The sequence below is a fragment of the Schistocerca gregaria genome, unplaced genomic scaffold, assembly GCF_023897955.1.
Source record: "Schistocerca gregaria isolate iqSchGreg1 unplaced genomic scaffold, iqSchGreg1.2 ptg001272l, whole genome shotgun sequence".
Taxonomy (NCBI): Eukaryota; Metazoa; Arthropoda; class Insecta; order Orthoptera; family Acrididae; genus Schistocerca; species Schistocerca gregaria.
In genome coordinates this window covers 7,501-12,500 of record NW_026062586.1, presented here as the reverse complement: position 1 = coordinate 12,500, position 5,000 = coordinate 7,501, and the positions used below count along the sequence as shown (strand labels likewise).

At 52.3% G+C, this 5,000-nt stretch overlaps 1 non-coding gene across 1 annotated transcript in view; it reads left to right on the top strand.

The window, feature by feature from the left end:
- The first annotated feature begins 4,223 nt into the window (after positions 1–4,223).
- Positions 4,224–5,000, top strand: part of LOC126330219 (small subunit ribosomal RNA) — a 1,902-nt gene continuing 1,125 nt past the window's right edge. Inside the window, exon 1 of the ribosomal RNA XR_007562808.1 lies at positions 4,224–5,000. This exon is cut by the window's right edge and continues 1,125 nt beyond it. This is a non-coding gene — a ribosomal RNA (small subunit ribosomal RNA).

The following is a 5,000-nucleotide window of genomic DNA, read 5'->3' as shown; positions in this document are numbered from 1 at the left end:
AACTACCATTGCTCAGATAAACCAACACCACCAACACACATCCTACACAGAGGGGCACCAAATATCACCCCCCCGCCCTCGTGTTATACCACATGAAAAATTGCAGAAGTGAGAGACACAGACCCGCCAGCCTCTTGCTACAAGCATCGAACCGACGTGACATATCTGACGGTGACTCAGGCATCCGCGTACTGCCACAACTATCCACCCCCCCCCCCCCCACTCTCTCTCTGCCCCCTTCCCACACAATACCGAATTTAACCAACTTTATCGCTTAACCTAACTGTGGCTGTACCAGATTATCGCTTAACCTAACTGTGGCTGTACCAGATTATCGCTTAACCTAACTGTGGCTGTACCAGATTATCGCTTAACCTAACTGTGGCTGTACCAGATTATCGCTTAACCTAACTGTGGCTGTACCAGATTATCGCTTAACCTAACTGTGGCTGTACCAGATTATCGCTTAACCTAACTGTGGCTGTACCAGATTATCGCTTAACCTAACTGTGGCTGTACCAGATTATCGCTTAACCTAACTGTGGCTGTACCAGATTATCGCTTAACCTAACTGTGGCTGTACCAGATTATCGCTTAACCTAACTGTGGCTGTACCAGATTATCGCTTAACCTAACTGTGGCTGTACCAGATTATCGCTTAACCTAACTGTGGCTGTACCAGATTATCGCTTAACCTAACTGTGGCTGTACCAGATTATCGCTTAACCTAACTGTGGCTGTACCAGATTATCGCTTAACCTAACTGTGGTTGTACCAGATTATCCCTTAACCTAACTCAATTTGTCCCTTAACCTAACTCAATTTGTCCCTTAACCTAACTCAATTTGTCCCTTAACCTAACTCAATTTGTCCCTTAACCTAACTCAATTTGTCCCTTAACCTAACTCAATTTGTCCCTTAACCTAACTCAATTTGTCCCTTAACCTAACTCAATTTGTCCCTTAACCTAACTCAATTTGTCCCTTAACCTAACTCAATTTGTCCCTTAACCTAACTCAATTTGTCCCTTAACCTAACTCAATTTGTCCCTTAACCTAACTCAATTTGTCCCTTAACCTAACTCAATTTGTCCCTTAACCTAACTCAATTTGTCCCTTAACCTAACTCAATTTGTCCCTTAACCTAACCCACGTTGTCCCTTAACCTAACCCACGTTGTCCCTTAACCTAACCCACGTTGTCCCTTAACCTAACCCACGTTGTCCCTTAACCTAACCCACGTTGTCCCTTAACCTAACCCACGTTGTCCCTTAACCTAACCCACGTTGTCCCTTAACGTAACCCACGTTGTCCCTTAACGTAACCCACGTTGTCCCTTAACGTAACCCACGTTGTCCCTTAACGTAACCCACGTTGTCCCTTAACGTAACCCACGTTGTCCCTTAACCTAACCCACGTTGTCCCTTAACCTAACCCACGTTGTCCCTTAACCTAACCCACGTTGTCCCTTAACCTAACCCACGTTGTCCCTTAACCTAACCCACGTTGTCCCTTAACCTAACCCACGTTGTCCCTTAACCTAACCCACGTTGTCCCTTAACCTAACCCACGTTGTCCCTTAACCTAACCCACGTTGTCCCTTAACCTAACCCACGTTGTCCCTTAACCTAACCCACGTTGTCCCTTAACCTAACCCACGTTGTCCCTTAACCTAACCCACGTTGTCCCTTAACCTAACCCACGTTGTCCCTTAACCTAACCCACGTTGTCCCTTAACCTAACCCACGTTGTCCCTTAACCTAACCCACGTTGTCCCTTAACCTAACCCACGTTGTCCCTTAACGTAACCCACGTTGTCCCTTAACGTAACCCACGTTGTCCCTTAACGTAACCCACGTTGTCCCTTAACGTAACCCACGTTGTCCCTTAACGTAACCCACGTTGTCCCTTAACCTAACCCACGTTGTCCCTTAACCTAACCCACGTTGTCCCTTAACCTAACCCACGTTGTCCCTTAACCTAACCCACGTTGTCCCTTAACCTAACCCACGTTGTCCCTTAACCTAACCCACGTTGTCCCTTAACCTAACCCACGTTGTCCCTTAACCTAACCCACGTTGTCCCTTAACCTAACCCACGTTGTCCCTTAACCTAACCCACGTTGTCCCTTAACCTAACCCACGTTGTCCCTTAACCTAACCCACGTTGTCCCTTAACCTAACCCACGTTGTCCCTTAACCTAACCCACGTTGTCCCTTAACCTAACCCACGTTGTCCCTTAACCTAACCCACGTTGTCCCTTAACCTAACCCACGTTGTCCCTTAACCTAACCCACGTTGTAACCTAACCCACGTTGTCCCTTAACCTAACCCACGTTGTCCCTTAACCTAAACCCACGTTGTCCCTTAACCTAACCCACGTTGTCCCTTAACCTAACCCAACGTTGTCCCTTTGCCTAACATAGTTCACTGCTCGGAATCTCTGGTGTCGTTGTTATCCTCATGTAGATGTCTTGCGAGTGTTGCTTACTTTCCACATATTCCCGCTATCCACTGTCAATTGTACTGCAATAGGACTATATCGCCCCCCCCCCCCCCCTCTGCCCCTCTCTTTGTGTCTCCGTCCTCTCAAGCTGGTCGGTCTGGCGTTTGAGTGTTAAATGAGCCTCGCAGCTGTTCAGTTGCGTTCAGATGTCGACGCCCTCAGTGTACGTCGTGGTATGGTCTGTGTCCATTGTCCGCTGATGTCGTACGCGTAACCCACACGCTGTACCGATCATCGGTAGTTACGTACAGAGTGAAGTAGTGTGATACGTGTGACCGTACGCTGGCTGTGCCCAACGGTGTCGAATCTCAATTTCCATATGTTGTGCTCGATGCTACTTGTCTCGTCTCCCAATAACAGCTAGGTTGCACTGTGGTACGCCGTAGAGGCGTGTGGGAGGAACGTACGAACGCATTGTATGTCACCCTGGGTCGCTGGGGGTGGTGGTGCGGTGAGTCAGGTCAGGTCAGCGTGAGCCGTGTGATGTAGTGACGCGTGTATTCCGACTTTGTCGTATTGCCTCACACAAAGTGCTACCCTGGTGGACCGCGTTCCATATCTGGGACATGCCGCAGATGCCGGTTGACAGTGGATCGCGGAAGGGACATCGCATACGTGCGCGGGCCACCTTCCACGTGTTCTCTTCTGCACATGTCGCAGTGTGTATGTGGTCTGATGTAGCGTGTCGTGACACATGACATCCTGGCATGCAAGAATTGTTGAAATCGCAAATGTAGGTGGACATCTACGTTTACTGCCCAAGATACGCAAATGAACTGGAAATCCGTTGTTGAGCGGTTGTTCACGCTGGAGGTGAATCTGTGATGGCGACGATCGGTACAGCTATTAACCGGTTGTTTCAGCGGTACCCGCCACATCCACACACGTGACTAGGCCCATGTGGGTATGAAGCGATACGCGGCGGTGGCTTGGTGGGACTGTTCCCGGCCGGTGAAGGGGGGCCGCCCGGCGTGTTGGCCGCGCGCTGCGTGGGCGCACGCGCAACAGGCGGCTGGTGGGGGGCGCCGAGTGGCAGGAGCGCCAGCCGACGGGCTCGGCAGGCGGCGCAGCTACGCTGCGGCGCACCCTGCACGCGGCGCCTGGCGGCCAAAGTTGGTTCAGCCCGAGCCCGGTGCGAAGCGCGGTGGACATCTGCAGTGTGCTGGTCTGATTGAGGACTGTGTGCGTTGAGGATGCGCCGCCGCCTGGCACTCGGCGCCGCGACGCCGTCTGCTGCTCCGGGTCGCCCCAGCGGTTCTCGCAGGTGGTTTGTATCGCAGTTGTGCGGACGTGTTGGCGCGTGCGCTGTGCTGGGAGAGTTCGCTTCTGCACCCAAGTGGGGCTTTGCCCTTGTGTGGCGCTGGCGTTGGAGCTGCCGGTCACCATAGGGTGGCGCGTGTTGTCTCCCGCCGGCAATGCCACGACAGCACGCTCCCGGGCCTCTGTCGGCAGCGGCAAGCTCAGTTGGGAGCAAGGGTGTTCGCACTAAAACCGTCTACTCGCCTAACTCCGGGCGATTGCGCCTCTCTCGAAACCGACCAAGTACCTAGGACGGCGCTGCGCGCCGCCGGGACCTGAGAGGGTTTCGAGGTGTATCGTGCAGGGGAGCTCGGCCTCACTCCTGTTTGCAGAATAATTGAGCGGACGCTTGCGTGTTCGCCGCGGGCCCCCGGGACACACTCCCGGGCGGCCGGCTGCTCAGCTCTAGTTGACGCAGCTCCCTGGTTGATCCTGCCAGTAGTCATATGCTTGTCTCAAAGATTAAGCCATGCATGTCTCAGTACAAGCCGCATTAAGGTGAAAACCGCGAATGGCTCATTAAATCAGTTATGGTTCCTTAGATCGTACCCACGTTACTTGGATAACTGTGGTAATTCTAGAGCTAATACATGCAAACAGAGTCCCGACCAGAGATGGAAGGGACGCTTTTATTAGATCAAAAACCAATCGGATTGGCTTGTCTGGTCCGTTTTGCCTTGGTGACTCTGAATAACTTTGGGCTGATCGCACGGTCCTCGTACCGGCGACGCATCTTTCAAATGTCTGCCTTATCAACTGTCGATGGAAGGTTCTGCCGCCTACCATGGTTGTAACGGGTAACGGGGAATCAGGGTTCGATTCCGGAGAGGGAGCCTGAGAAACGGCTACCACATCCAAGGAAGGCAGCAGGCGCGCAAATTACCCACTCCCGGCACGGGGAGGGTAGTGACGAAAAATAACGATACGGGACTCATCCGAGGCCCCGTAATCGGAATGAGTACACTTTAAATCCTTTAACGAGTATCTATTGGAGGGCAAGTCTGGTGCCAGCAGCCGCGGTAATTCCAGCTCCAATAGCGTATATTAAAGTTGTTGCGGTTAAAAAGCTCGTAGTTGGATTTGTGTCCCACGCTGTTGGTTCACCGCCCGTCGGTGTTTAACTGGCATGTATCGTGGGACGTCCTGCCGGTGGGGCGAGCCGAAGGGGTGCTTTCGCGTCCCGAGGCGGACCCCGT